The sequence below is a fragment of the Macrobrachium nipponense genome, chromosome 5 (genome assembly GCF_015104395.2).
Source record: "Macrobrachium nipponense isolate FS-2020 chromosome 5, ASM1510439v2, whole genome shotgun sequence".
Classification (NCBI taxonomy): domain Eukaryota; kingdom Metazoa; phylum Arthropoda; class Malacostraca; order Decapoda; family Palaemonidae; genus Macrobrachium; species Macrobrachium nipponense.
Genome location: NC_061107.1, coordinates 3,040,642 through 3,057,511, shown reverse-complemented (window position 1 = coordinate 3,057,511; position 16,870 = coordinate 3,040,642).

Here is a 16,870-nt window from a genome sequence, read left to right as displayed (position 1 = left end):
TCATTTTTATGAATAGTAATGATAATGATAATCACAAAGACTTATAGTAGCATAAGCATTAAAATGGAGAAATAATCCAGTCATGCAAATAATAATAATAATAATAATAATAATAATAATAATAATAATAATAATAATAATAATAATACTAATAATAATAATGTAATAATAATAATATGTGGCGCCGTGGCGAGTGGTTAGGTCGTCAATGGACTGGTTAAGCAACATTTGGGCTGGTCAGTCGTTGGATGGGTGACTGCTCTCCTCGGCGTTGATTCCTTGGGAAAGGATCTTTACCATAATTTCCTCAGTCTACTAGCTGTAAATGAGTACTATCCCTGATGGGGTAGGGTCCAGCTATGGGTAAATAGCAAAACTGAGCAATGATGTTAGAAATGAAGGAATAAACGACAACGACGTAAATTGGAACCTCTGGCTACAGAGGAGCTTCGTCTGGCAACCAGGTATTCAACCCAGTTGAAGGGGAAACGGTCAGGTACTTGGAGGTCGTCATCCAGCAACTGACCACCACAACGACACACGAAGAAACACCGACGAAGTAACAGAGAGACGGAATGGGTAGAAAAGATTAGACAATGGATGTAGCCAGATACAGAGAGAACAAAGATCCCCTCCATGAAAGCCTACAACACCAAGAAATTAAGGGGGAGAAAACAAGTGAGGTCATGAAATAATGGGCATAATACACACCACCATATCACAGAAAAGAAAATAACTTGGCATATGTAGGAGCAAGATTAGTAGCAGAAACTGATGTGGATTCGAACACCAACACTACCAGCACAACCAACCCAACAGAAACCAAAACAGCAACCTCCTTGGAAAAGGCGCCTGGAAAAGCAAATCATGGTGATGAGATCTGACTTGAGTAAACTGAAAGAGATGGCAGAAAAAAGGCTAAGAAGCAAGAAAACAAGGAAGGAACTCAACGAGAAATACAAGTACAAGAGAGGGGGACTAAATAACACAATAGAAGATGTAAAACAGAGGCTTAAGGCAAAAGCACTCAAGATCCAACGGTACATTAACAGGAATAAGGGATCCAACAGAACAAACTATTCGGAACCAACCCAGAAAAGACTATACAGCCAACTAAGGGGAGGGGAAGACAACCACCCAGAAATTCTTGAAGCCGAACCAAGTAAAGACTCTGGGAAAACATATGGAACGATCCGGTATCCACACAACAAAACATGCAACATGGTCCAGGAAGTCAAGGAAGAAGAAACAGGGAGAATAAAAATAAGATTCACAGAGATCACGACAGACACAGTCAGACACCAACTAAAGAAAATGCCAAACTGGAAAGCCCCAGGTCCGATGAAGTCCATGGATACTGGCCTCAAAAAACTTCAAGGCCCTACACCCACGAATAGCAGAACAACTCCAGCATTGTATCTCCAAATCACCATGCACCCAAAATAGATGACCACAGGAAGAACATCCATAGTACAAAAAGACAAGAGTAAGGGAAATATAGCCAGTAACTACAGGCCTATCACCTGCCTACCAATAATGTGGAAGTTACTAACAGGTATCATCAGTGAAAGGCTATACAACTACCTAGAGGAGACAAACACCATCCCCCACCAACAGAAAGGCTGCAGAAGGAAGTGCAGGGGCACAAAAGACCAGCTCCTGATAGACAAAATGGTAATGAAGAACAGTAGGAGAAAGAAAACGAACCTAAGCATGGCATGGATAGACTATAAGAAAGCCTTCGACATGATACCACACACATAGCTAATAGAATGCCTGAAAATATATGGGGCAGAGGAAAACACCATCAGCTTCCTCAAAAATACAATGCGCAACTGGAATACAATACTTACAAGCTCTGGAATAAGACTAGCAGAGGTTAATATCAGGAGAGGGATCTTCCAGGGCGACTCACTGTCCCCACTACTCTTCGTAGTAGCCATGATTCCCATGACAAAAGTACTACAGAAGATGGATGCTGGGTACCAACTCAAGAAAGAGGCAACAGAATCAACCATCTGATGTTCATGGACGACATCAAGCTGTATGGTAAGAGCATCAAGGAAATAGATACCCTAATCCAGACTGTAAGGATTGTATCTGGGGACATCAGGATGGAGTTTGGAATAGAAAAAATGCGCCTTAGTCAACATACAAAAAGGCAAAGTAACAAGAACTGAAGGGATAAAGCTACCAGATGGGAGCAACATCAAACACATTATTATTATTATTATTTTTTTTTTTTTTTTTTTTGTTTTTTTTTTTTTTTTTTTTGCTCTATCACAGTCCTCCAATTCGACTGGGTGGTATTTATAGTGTGGGGTTCCGGGTTGCATCCTGCCTCCTTCGGAGTCCATCACTTTTCTTACTATGTGTGCCGTTTCTAGGATCACACTCTTCTGCATGAGTCCTGGAGCTACTTCAGCCTCTAGTTTTTCTAGATTCCTTTTCAGGGATCTTGGGATCGTGCGTAGCGCTCTTATTATTATTATTATTATTATTATTATTATTATTATTATTATTAGCTATCAAATCGAAGCAATATTAATGGCATTTAAATATTTCTACCAGAAACATCGTAGGAAAATACTTTGCTAGGTACCGGAGACTCTCTCTCTCTCTCTCTCTCTCTCTCTCTCTCTCTCTCTCTCTCAAGAAATCAGGGGAGCAAGTTATTTATAGGTTAACTGATTTGGAAGCATTCCTTCACTCAAAGCGTTAGGACTGGTTTGAAAACCCTTACAATACTTGCTAATGAATTCCAGGACTATTTTGTGAACCTTTACAAAAATTTGCTAATGGTTTCCAGGACTGGTATGAGATCCCTTACAAAACTGGCTAATGGTTTCCAGGACTGGTATGAGATCCTTACAAAACTGGCTAATGGTTTCCAGGACTGGTATGAGATCCACACACACACACACACACCTTTGGAAGTTAATTTCATTCAACCTGCTAATTTGAAGCAAGACCCTTTGTATTTTCCGTCTCTTTCATTCAATTCCTTTCAAGCTATAACTTCCAGCGCTTCTTAAGTATTGAGCCAAATTCAACCCTGAGTGCTAATAGAACATTTACGCTCAATATTTTATCCATGCTTAGCTGAAAAATGTAATTTTTTGTCTGTAGTGATTGTGTTAAATGCTATTTATTCTCGTTATTTTTGTTTGCATCACGACGAAGGAAATGTTAAAATTAATAATATTTTCAATTTTTAGGATTTGAGATTAAAAATCAAATGTTAGACTCTTTACACACTGATCTATAGGAATTCTTCATTTTTGTGCGCGTTTCAGATATTAAATTCTAAATCACATTAAGATTCTGATCAGTTTCATAACCGCGGAAATAAATCATTTTATATCTTACCAGATAAATTAATAAAAAAAACATAGAACAATACTCTTAATGGCAGAATAATGAAGAAGTCTTTTAATGGTAGAATAATGAAAAAAAGACCATGGAAGAATAATAAAGTATGCTGAAAAATATATAGCTGCGTTTTGATTCTACATAAATTTCATAGGGTAGTCAACCTTCCCAAGCCTGCAAGAGGATTGTGTACACCATAGGCTTCTTGGCAGAATATTGACAAAATATGAAGATGGTGTTGCACTTCAAAGCTGCTATTAACTTTCTCATTAGTTCTCATTAAAGTCTGAGATCTTTATAGAATTTTGCTCAGGGGATGCGAGCGTATAGGAATTTGTGGAAGGGATACGAACGTATAGAATATTGCTTTACCGATAAGCTACAGTCCTCTTGGCCTTGTCCTTAAAGTGTCAAGAATAACCCTGAGTTATTTTTATATATCGAGAAATTCAATCACTGGAGAATTCTCAAAGAAAACGAGATTTTGGAACAAGCGACTGTGCTACGAGTGTTTGAAGAAGTATCTAAAATAATCTCCCATCGATATATTACGCTATTGAATGTCATATTGGTTCGACATCAGAGACCCTGCAATGGGAATCTAATCTGACGAAGTCTCGGAGCTTTGAAATATACCTGAAAATAGCTGGAACTAGGAATATATCCCGAATGTGTGAGGATTCTTTCTTCGAGTTTTACAATGCCTTATAAAACTATCTGCTATGGCCGGGCAGCTCTCCAGTTGCTCACCAGATGCGGCAGAGAGTGAGGGTGCGCCCCATGGCTCCGGAAAACGCTGCCAGATGCATGATCCATGGCTAACTTTGACCGTAAAAAAAAATAAATAAAATCATAACTACTGGGGCAAGAGGGTTGCAATTTAGGATGTTTGATGATTGGAGGATGGATGATCAAAATAGCAATTTGCAGCTCTCTAGTCTCAGTAGGTCTGGAGATCTGAGGGCGGACAGAGAAAGTTCGGACGGACAGAGAAATAGTCATCCCAACAATTTTCTTTTACAAATAAATCAAGGCAAAAATGTCATCTCGCTTCTGGGAGCTCATCCCTTCACAAAGGTTCTTTTCTCTAAAGGGAAATTGTTTTGATTTTGAAAGACTTAAGCTCCTTTTTACGTAGGGTAACGAAATTAAGATTATTCTTGTTAAGGTAAAAATTTAAAAGTCACTCCGGCTGATTTTACTTTTAAGGTTTATATAATTCTTCTCGAATTATTTGTCTAACCAAAGGTTTCTCAGGAATACATCCAACGAGAGACTTGAGAGATGCTGGAGAGTGAGTTTCTCTCTCTCTCATCTCTCTCTCTCCTCTCTCTCTCTCCTCTCTCTCTCTCTCCCTTAGTTATAATAATGATTATTTTAAAGCTTACTTTGCCAAAGAGGATTTGTCTATCTTTGGAACAATTTCTATCTTCGTCTTTTAGGAGAGAGAGAGAGAGAGATGAGAGAGAGAGAGAGACGGAGAGAGAGAGAGAGAGAGAGAGCCTTATCAGACTGCAGGGAAAATCTTGTTTTGAACTCTCTGCAGTGCTTGTGCAGTACTTGATATGCACTGATGATTTTAAAAATGGAGCAGAAGCGTTAATTTTTTTTTTTTTTTTTTTCTGAAAAGAAACCTATTGAGATGGTTTTTGTCTGTTCGCCCACACTCGATTCTGTCTGCACTTTTTATGTCAGCCCTCAGATCTTAAAACTACTGAGGCCAGAGGGCTGCAAATTGGTATGTTGATCGTCCAACCTCCAAATATCAAGCAGTTTCTCTGTGAATCAGCAGTTAACAAAATATTTTTTTTCTTAATTAGATTTCATTGGTTTCAAAAAACACTAAGCCATTTTCGACCTGACAATAGAAAGTATAAATCAAAGAAACGTCATACACGACAAATAAATCTTTGCAGTAGCCCAATAGACTTAATAAAAACAAGGCGTGATCCGACCTTCATCTTACTCGAGGCTCGTGCTAAAATCTATGGTCAAATAGCGCGTTGTTTGACCAACGAAAATTGAAATATATACGCTATATATTATCAGAAACAATATTTGTGTACTGTTTAACATGCACGTTATTTATTTTTTTCCATTTTCATTCTAATGAATAAATGATAAATATCGTATCCTACAATTCCTGTATCTTTAACTCAACGTGAAACACCCTTTTCAGACCTTTTTATGCTCTTCCATAGACCTTTCCTGACACCCAACAAGCACAACAATAGCAACAACAAAGTAGTTTGTAGGCTTACTCCCGAGTAAGCGCAAAAACGAATGTGTTACTCTCGAGTAAGACCTTACTTTGAACAGTCGACAATAATTGTTTCTTTGTGGCTATGGTGTCTGTTCTTTTGTTACCTTTATGTGAATAGCATCAGTTGGACGAATAATGATATTACAAGAATAATATGTACAGTGTCCAAAAGACTTTCATTCTTTACCCTTTCAGTTTTTCTGTCTGGCGACTTTCATTATCCTTCACACCTCAACCTACCCCCCCCCCCCCACATAACCCCCTCACCCCCCCCCCCTTCCCCCCCCCCCCATCCCCCACATTCCCTTAAATGCCATCCTAACCCTCCTTAAAGAAGGGATTCACTTTGTTTATTCAGAGTCTGGAGCCAAGTCCACCCAGATATTCTCTCTCTCTCTCTCTCTCTCTCTCTCTCTCTCATCTCTCTCTCTTCTCTCTCCTCTCTCTCTTTGAAGCAGAGAAACTACTTCATATAAGCTCTTTCGATGGTCTAGTTATAATGCTGTACGAGCCGCGGGCCATGAAGCTCTCTGCGGCCGTGGTGGTCTGTTGCGTTGCTAGAAACACGATCAAATAAATAAATAAAAATCACTGAGGATAGAGGGCTGCAATTTGGTATGTTTGATGACTGACGGTGGATGATCAACATGCCAATTTGCAGCCCTCTAGCCTCAGTATTTTCAAGATCTGAGGGCGGACAGAAAAAAAGTGCGGACGGTCAGACATGTTTTCTTTTCTTTACAGAAAACTAAATAGCATCGATTGGTCTCTCCTCTGGAAACCGGATTCGAAATAAAAGTTGTGTAGCAAAATGAATTTTTTTATTCCAAGAGGTACCATAATTAAGTCGTAGAATATAAAAACGAACGTATGATGTATAATCCTAATGGATACATCTGCTCCAACATCGCTCCGTAATTTCCCCCGGATGAAGCCAATTGACATAACTCGGCTATGGCGCCAAATTAGATAACCAAATGCGACATTTTACACGGCCTTAACATCCGAACATAATTGATTCATGTTTAACGTACTCTGCCCCGTAGAGGCAATATACCCCTTTTCGGTTCATTATTTTGTTATTTTCAGTATTAGCGAGTCATTGTCTCCTGAAAAACAAAAGCAATTGGTTAACAACTTATTTTTCGTTTTTCGTTTGTTTGGGATGTGAAGTGAATTATTTGGAAGTGCATCTACACCATTCTTAGACAGTTACTTCGTTAAATTGGTCTCATTTACTGTTTTGAGTTCGTGGGCCATGGAAGCGAGAATAATGTCGAATGGCAAAATAATCCTCCTATTTACAAAGATAATATTTATCTACGTCTGGATAGCACACCACTTTTATCTTGCTTGTTGTGGTCTTGCCAAGATTAGGGATATATAGAAATGGTCTCTCTAATAAATATATCATGAATTTCCTCGCGTAAAAATCCTGTATCTTTAACTCAACGCGAGACACCTTTTTTCAGACCATTTTAGGCGTTTCCATAGACCTTTCTTACCCCCCAGAAGAATAACAATAGCAAGAAGAACAACAATGAAGGGTGGTTGTAGGCTACTCCCCGAGCAAGCTAAAATATAGAATGATAAAAACTGCTGTTCATTTCGGTTATAATATTAAGTAATTATTATATAAAAATAACTGATATAACCACCTTTTCAACACAAGTGTGTTTTTAGAAAGAGTGCCTTCACTGGGCTCGGAAACAACTTTTTTTAGCTCGTTGTTTCCGTAATTTTAAGATTAATGCTATATCTACTTTGGCTTTTAGGGCCCTTCGGTACACATCTGATGGCTCTCCTTTCATCTTGAAATCGAGTTTCTTTAGAATATTTTGTTAAGAACTCGTTTTCCCCCAAAAAGCTGGTTTTTAACATTATTATTAAATTGCTAAACGATATCTGTCAGCACCCACCCTTAATTTTAATGTACCTAAGTTAACTATGTATGCACCCATCCCATTTATTCATTCAGACAGTTTTACGTGTAAAAGTTAGAAATATTATTCAAAAGGAATTTGGTTTTTTGAAACTTAATCTTATTCCCATGAATCCACACAAAAATGGTGGGTTTTTTAATTACAAGGACAAATTACAGGATTTGATGAAGTCCAATATCATATATAAATTTGAATGCCCAAGATGTCTTGGTATTTTATGTTGGTTCTTTACGGAGACTGTTGTTACAAGTCCGTTATTACAGCCATTTGGGATTAAGTTATAGAACTGGGTCCAGAATCTCTAATCCCGAGTTCTCTAATATAAGAATACATGCTAAGAGTGTAAGGTTACTATCGAAAAGAAACCTTTTTCTATAATTTGGCACCACAAAGCAAACTACCCATCTAACTACCCTTGAGTCTTGTTTATTAAAGCACCTTTCACCTAGTTTAAACTCCGACACCTCGTCATCTCCTCTCTCTCTGGCGTGAGGTTACGTTGTAATTTCAAGTTAAACAGCAGGAGCTATTGAATGTCTCGCAACATATATATACTTGAGATGTTTGATTATAATATAAGCATTTAAGAAATATTTCAAGCATTGGTAAGGGGTTTCGTTACTCTTTCCCAAAGTATGTTCTTTTTGATTTTCTTTTTATTTATTCGTTTTTTTCATTTTCAATCTAATGAATAATTCATAAATATCCTATCCTAAAATTCCTGTATCTTCAACTCACGCGAAACACTTTTTCCAGATTTTTTAGGCTCCTCCCTAGACCTTTCAACAACAACAACAACAATAAAAACAACAAAAGTAGTTTTAAGCTTACTCCCCGACATAAGCGAAATTGTATTATATTACTGCTGACTAATTCAGCTTGCAATTCTCTATACAACAGTTAGAAACATTACACTTTCTATCTCGATTTCTCTAAGGTGTTGAGGGACCTTCATTCTTCTCTGCGTCGTCTTGGGTGTACTTTTCCGTTCTTGTTTTTTCCTTTACTTATTTTTACTTTTAATTTTCAGTGTGATCTCCCATCTTAGTGCTTCCAGTGCGAGACCTGATTTGCATGCAGGTCGATGCCTTACGTAAGATAATACTTGCGGATTCCATTCGAAAAGTGGAATGTTAAATTGCTTGTGGAGGAGCAGTAGTACGATACTGTGTGTTGGCGTATAATAGCATTTCACTCTTTTGTTTATTTACACAAACTCGATTTATGTATGTATGTATGTATGTATGTATGTATGTGTAAAATATATACAGTTAAAACCTAAATCACCATGAAGGATTCTAAGTGCCCCAAAAAATGTATATATTCACTGAACCTTCCTAATAGACTTCACATTCCACGAGGCAGTAATATCATTCCATTACACGAAACATGCAAAGTACGTATTCCAGCAATCAGTTAAATGGCGCACGCATGCTCGCGCTGGAATTGTCAAGGCATGGAATAATTTAGTCCATTTAATGGACTCTATTTTGAATGCAAAGCAGGAGTTGAAACATGGATGAATCGCCAGCGTTGATAATTGCCACGAAACACATGACCTTACCTTGTTCAGGGTGGGATTTCCGGTCGGCAAATTTATGAGATGTGTATCCTAGTGTCGCCCCAAGGTTTAGGTTAGGTTACGTTACATCAGGTTAGATTAGCAACAAACACACACACACACCAACTCGATTGTTATTTACTTAACCTAAAGACACCAAGGTAGAATGTATCAGACCTTTTGTAAGCAATGAATGCAAATTAAAATACTAGTCTCCAATACCACCACCACGTTCATTCAACACGAAGTTGTGTGATGAATATCCCCGTGGAAGAAAGACGGAAAGGGCCGGAAGAATAAGAAGAATAGAGAAAAACGATTGAGAGGCTGTCGCAGCCTCCTTCGGTGAAATACAACTGCTTATGAGACGGACATTTTTCCCAAGGTTGTGATCATCAGAGGATCCCATTATTCTTCCGCCAGAATGATCAAGGGTGATTAGGAAAGCAATGCCTTGCTCTATTCACGCGAGGGAATTGGATTCTCAGACGATTTTACGGAATTTTAACATCTCTGACGGTCTACTAATTATATGAAATCCATTTCATGATCAGAAGAAGGGTTCTGTTGACAACAAACTCACCATACACCTACAGAATTTCAAATTCATCTCTGCAAAGTCTACGAAGATTCGAAATAATTCTCTCAGTCATGCTGAAGTCCAGGTTACTACCTACTTTCCAGACAGAAGGACCATCTAGTAATAACTGGAACTCTTTAGAAACTGAGGAAACCCGAGTGAGTAATCCTCCAGTTTGTCTTTCTTTCAGCTTAACGAGGGCGAACATTCAAGTAGAATTTCCAGTGGATTAAATCTGCGTCCCGCAGGCGACTTGCTGAACGAACCCCTTAAGGCGTCTAGATTCATTTCATCTCGGCTTTGCTTTTGACAATCACTATATTCCATTTTAGTGTTAAGGGGAGATCTTCTAAAATGTTTAACGAAGCTATGCTAAATTGGGGGGTATTCCATACTTTCTATTTTGATGATCTGGTATTCATTCATGTTGTCAGTGTCCTGTAATTTGTTTAAACTGGTCAGGATATTTCTCAGTAATAATTTTAAAAAATCTTAACTTTGTCCTTCGGTAACTTTTTTTTTTTTTTCGGATTTCCGACATAACTTTCACCTCTCCATCTACGACACAATATCAAGGTATGTTTCATCAGCAATTAGCGTCACTTGATCTTTTGCAAATAACATCTCCATCAAAGAGACTTAATTTTTTTTTTCACTTAAGTACGAAGCAGAGGATCGTAACTTTAAGTATGAAACAGGAGATTGTAACTTAAGTACGAAGCAGAGGATCGTGACTTAAGTACGAACGCAAACAAAAGATCGTAATTTAAATACGAAGAAAACAAAAGATCATAACTTAAGAACTAAGCAGAAGATCGTAACTTACGTACAAAGTAGAAGATCGTAACTTAAGTACGAAGCAGAGGATCGTAAGTTTAAGTACGAAGCAGAGGATCGTAACTAAGTACGAAGCAGAAAGATCGTAACTTAAGAACGAAGCAAACAAAGCTCGTAACTCAAGCACGAGGCATAGGATGGCAAGTCTTTCTCGCCAACTCGAATATTTCCAAGGACGGGTTTCCCTTCCCAAGGTCACCGAACACCGGATATCCAGAGAATGTGATGCACTAATGGTATTTGGCTCTCGTAGGTGGAGGAGTTTCCCAGCGAGGCTTTGTTGCGAAACCTGAACGCCTTTGTTGCTCAAGTGTACGCATATACTGAGATACACATACTGAGGTACACATACCGAGCTCTTTCCGGGTAATGGGGTGGTGAGATTGTGTACCCCTTTCTGGACATTAGGGAACATGCCCTCATTCATTTCAGATTAATGTGTATTTTTTCGTTTACTCGGGGGAGTAAGCCTACAAACTAATTAGTTGCTGTTGTGGGGGGTGGGGGGTTAGAAAGCCTTTTAAAAAGGTATGAAAAAGGTGTTTCCGTTGAGTTACAGATACAGGAATTTCAGAGTAGGATATTTATGATTTATAACTTTTAATGAAGATGTAAAAGACAAATAATGTGCATATTAAACAGTACAGGAAAATGATTTTAATATAGAATATAGCGTATTTATTTTAATTTTCGTTGGTGAAAAAAACGCTCTATTTGACTGTAGCATTTAGCAAGCGCCCAGAGTTAGCTGGAGGTCGGATCACGGATTTAAAGTTTTGTAATTATTATAAGGATCCTGACAACAACCTAAAATTTTAACAATGTGTTTCAGGTACATTGTTTGTTGTTGTTTTTTTTTATAAGGGCGCATCTGTGAGGGAGTTTCCCGTCCTTTTGGTTTTCCAAAGATAAAAGCTAAAAATAATAGTTTTGTTGCTTTTTTTCTTGTTTCAACTTAAAGACCTTTGACGTCTAGGGAGTTTTTTTTTTTTTGGTAATTTACTCCTAAATTTTATTTCTTTTGTTTTTATTTGTAATTATTAATTTTACAAAGTTATGGATACCATTAAATAGTCTATATTATTGTACCTAACCTCTGAAGTAGAGAGAGAGAGAGAGAGAGAGAGAGAGAGAGAGAGAGAGAGAGAGAGAGAGAGAGAGAGTCTCTGGTACTAAACCATTTTCTTAAGTTGTTATCTAGATTATTGATTACAATTTTTCTTTGCTTCATTTGACAAACAAAAGTTTGAGGTTCTCTCATTCTTTAAACAAGGACAAAAAAAACATTGAATGCAGATCAACACATAACTGCATCAAAGGCAATAGATGCACCCCCCTTGTTATACTATCATTTTGGCATTTCATGATATATTAAAATCGACGATAAACTCATGTCCAATTTCGGAATAAACGGGTCACAGAAACTTGACGAAACCTGGGGAGAATTGTCACTGATGTTCTTGGGGTTTGTGGTGCGAAGCAGTTATCGATTACTCAGGTAAAGGTCGTTCCCCAATCGACGTCTTGCTGGGTGGTCAGGAAATCGTTTTCAGGTGGTAGATAAGTTCTGTGGAAATCTCACGCTTCAATTCACAGCATTTATGTCAAAATAGGTTGACAAGTTGATATTTTCGTGCAGTTCACGAACGACAGCAAGATATTTTGCACTGCCAGTAAAAGTCTTAAACCTGCATTTGTATCAGGAAATTACTAGATTTTCATTTGAAGGTGATTGGTAACAAGGAGTCTCGGGGATTGTCAGTATACTGTCTCTCAAAAGAACCTCATTAAATGCATCAAAGAAACTAGAAGTGCTGAAAGGTGAAAACGCAGAAATTGACCGTCTTTTCAAGATGGGGAAAAGACGAATGCAGACCTCCAGTCCATTCAGGACTGGAAATGAAGCTTTCTAACTGCAAGGAATCACAGAGAACATGATTCAGCATAATGTTGGGAAAAACTCTCTATCACGAGAGTTTATACGATGTTCTAAGGGGTTTACAACAATAATAAAAATGTTAAAAGGTTCGTGTATAATTTATGAACACTTTCTAAAAGCTTTCGAACCCTTGTCTGGGTTCGTCTTCAGTCCAAAAAAAAGATGAACCCATGGAAGGGTTCGAAAGCGTTTATAAAGTGTTACTAAATTATGCACGAATCTTTTACAGTTTTATTCTTGTGGACCCCTTAGAACAATTCAGCATAATCTTAACTTAGTAAAAACGTATGACCTTCTTACCTAGGTGAAGAAAGAGGATCTGTGGCTACAATAATGCAAGGAGACATCATTTGATCTGGAAAAAAAAATAAAGGGGAATAAATGAGAATCAGAGATGAGGCTACGCTTATACCAAGAGATGATATAATACAACAAATAGAGGAATAATGTTCTTGCCTGTAATTAAATGGAAACAGACAAACAATGAGGCTTCAACCTTGAGGATACCAGAGGCCAACAGCCGATAACACTTTGGAAAAAAATGATAGGAATACGATAATTAAACGAGGCTTCTGGTGACAATGTCCTCGAATTACCAATCATCGGATACGTATAATTTATGTGCCAGGTATCGTCTGTTCCTGGGGTCCCTTTTTAAGCCATAACGCAGGACTAAGTTTCCTCTCACTAATCTAATCTTCAGTGAATTTGCATACTGCTTTCATCTCCAGTTTCACTTATACCATCTTCACTTAGGTATTCCGATGGCACTAGTAGTGGCAAGACCACGATTCAAGGTATTCATGAACGGTAAATCATAAGATAACAGTCTTAACGTTTAGTTTCATCTGCCAGTAGTTAATTGTATGTGAATGAAATCTTTTCCTAAACAAATTTTAACATTCAGTGAATGGTCCATTCACTGGGTGCCGTGAGTAATCAGATAGAGCGGTCTCAAAAAGAACAGTGCATGCGTCAGATGGGAAAAAGCCATGTCATTATGAAGAGTGAACTTTGAATGTTAAAAGTAAAGGGGTTTCATTTGCGTTGATTGTGCGAATTTAATTCAGATATTTATCAATACGGCCAAAGCAATGCCCATAAGGCTATTAGAGGAAGGCGTATTACTCTTATTACTTTTTTGTGTCTATCACTGTCTTCCTATTCGACTGGGTGATTTTTATAGTGTGGGGGAGTTCCGGGTTGCATCCCTGCCCTCCTTAGTATGAGTTCAACACTTTTTCTCACTATTTTCGCTGTTTCCAGGAGCATACGTGAGTTCTGGAGCTACTCCGGCATATAGTTTTTCCATGTTCCTTTCTAGGGATCGTTGGATCGTGCCTCCTAGTATCCCCATGATTATGGGTACAATTTTCAGTGGCATATCCCATATCCTTCTTATTTCTATTTTCAGGTCCTGATACTTGTCAATCTACTCTCTCTTTCTATTCTACTTTGGTGATTATTATTATTATTATTATTATTCATGAGTTATTATTATTATTATTATTATTATTATTATTATTATTATTATTATTATTATTATTATTATTATTATTATTATTATTATTATTGTTGTTGTTGTTGTTATTATTATTATTATTATTATTATTATTATTATTATTATTATTATATTATTATTATTATTATTATTATTATTATTATTATTATTATTATTTGTACATATATTTAAATTTAAAACTTTAACGATAGCTTTCGGGAATCTGTTCGTTTCGTCCCGAAGAAAGCTATCCTTAAAGTTTTTAATTTAAATATATGTACATTTACATAACTGAGGATTTGTTTCTCCATTTGAAGACTCGTGCTACTATGGGGATTTTTAAATTATTATTATTATTTTTTTTTTTTTTGCTCTATCACAGTCCTCCAATTCGACTGGGTGGTATTTATAGTGTGGGGTTCCGGGTTGCATCCTGCCTCCTTAGGAGTCCATCACTTTTGCTTACTATGTGCGCCGTTTCTATGGATCACACTCTTCTGCATGAGTCCTGGAGCTACTTCAGCGTCTAGTTTTTTCTATACATTCCTTTTCAGGGATTTTGGGATCGTGCCTAGTGCTCCTATGATTATGGATACGATTTCCACTGGCATATCCCATATTCTTCTTATTTCTATTTTCAGATCTTAATACTTATCCATTTTTTCCCTCTCTTTCTCTTCAACTCTGGTGTCCCATGGTATTGCGACATCAATGAGTGATACTTTCTTCTGACTTTGTCAATCTATGTCACGTCTGGTCTGTTTGCACGTATCACCCTATCCGTTCTGATACCATAGTCCCAGAGGATCTTTGCCTGATCGTTTTCTATCACTCCCTCAGGTTGGTGCTCGTACCACTTATTACTGCAAGGTAGCTGATGTTATTATTATTATTATTATTTTATTATTATATTATTATTATTATTATTATTATTCAGAATATGAACTCTATTCACATGGAATAAGCCCACCATAGGGGCCACTGACTTGAAATTCAAGCTTCCAAAGAATGTGGTATTCATCAGGAAGCAGGAGAAACCAAGTTTAATCGAACGTTACCTGCTTTGACTGTTTACGAGACCAATCGAGAGGAAACGCCCCTTTACTTGTCATCTGCAACTCTGGATTGTTGTCGATGATAAGAGCTTACAGCTTCCCGTCGTCCTCTAGATTTCTCTCTAGCATCCTGGTTTTGATAGGTACGCAACGAAAAAGCTTGTAAGGTATATTACAAGTTCAAGTTCCCTACGAAATCCGCAAAGACATAAACATGTCTTCAGAAATGCAATTCAAAATAATCGTCTCTGCTGGTTTATGTAAAAGAACATATGCTAATGTGATATGACTTCAGTTTGCACTTTTTTTGTTTGTTATTGTTTAGCTGGTACAGATTTGACACTTTCAGGATTGTCTGCATGTATGTAGAAATTAGCATGGTTGCCAGACATTACATTCTTATCCTGTCTACGATATTTGATTAAAATAAATGTCTGGGGTAGATTTGCATACTGTATATAAATGAAAGGAATTTACACATGGTATGAAGAGTGTATTCTTCGTGTTGACTGAGAGTCTGGAACTTAGTGATAAGGGGACGTGAGGATCTTTCTGATATAGGATGATTTATTTCAATTCCTTCCCAGTAAATGGAAAATCCCTGACGCTGGTGATAAATGTAGAAGAAAGATACATGTAAAAGTAACGACTTGCCAGTAAAAGCAACCGTTTAGAATAGGTGATTCTGAGACCATCAGAAATGTACCGATATTTTTGGAGATATGAATACTTTTGAACGTGGTCTTCAAACCTTTAATGTTACCATGAGAGAGAGAGAGAGAGAGAGCAGAGAGATAGAGAGAGAGAGAGAGAGAGCAGAGAGGGGGGGGGGGTGGGGGGGGGGGGGGGGTTGGGGTAGGGCCCGGGGGACGGTTTTTTTTTTTTTTTTTTTTTAATATGAATACCTATGAAAGTGGTCTTCAAAACTTTATTGTTACCTTGATTCAATAGAAATCTCAGCATCAATAGTCTATTACTGCTGTGTGAATTGTGCCTTATTACATTACCGATGAGATCTTTGGCTGTGAGCGAAGTACTTATCATCGTTATCTACCTCAATCGTGTAAAAATTCCACTAACGAGCCAGTATCAACAAGAGTGCAGTGGAAACGAGTGCCTATGATCGCTGGTGCGTAGGTGCTGTGAGCGGGCGTACTGTAAGAGAGCTCTGAAACTAACGGCAACAAAGTTCAGATCAGCAGTGATGAGAAGACTACAAATTAGACGATGAGACTTGGAAGGAGAGGGAAAATAAAAGAGATGACGGAGAGAAGTAATAATGTCTATAGATGATGTTGCGAGGTACGGTTAAGTACAGATTTCGAGGTGCAGTTAAGTACAGATTTCGAGGTGCAGTTAAGTACAGATTTCGAGGTACAGTTAAGTACAGATTTCGAGGTACAGTTAAGTATGAGGTACAGTTAAGTACAGATTTCGAGGTGCAGTTAAGTACAGATTTCGAGGTACAGTTAAGTAAAGATTTCTAGGTACAGTTAAGTATGAGGTACAATTAATTGCAGATTTCGAGGTGCAGTTAAGTACAGTTTCGAGATACAGTTAAGCACAGATTTCTAGGTACAGTTAAGTATAAGGTACAGTTAGGTACAGATTTCGAGGTGCAGTTAAGTACGAGGTACAGTTAAGTACAGATTTCGAGGTGCAGTTAAGTACAGATATCGAGGTACAGTTAAGTACAGATTTCAAGGTGCAGTTAAGTACGAGGTACACTTAAGTACAGATTTCGAGGTGCAGTTAAGTACAATTTCGAGCTACAGTTAAGTACAGATTTCTAGGTATAGTTAAGTACAGATTTCTAGGT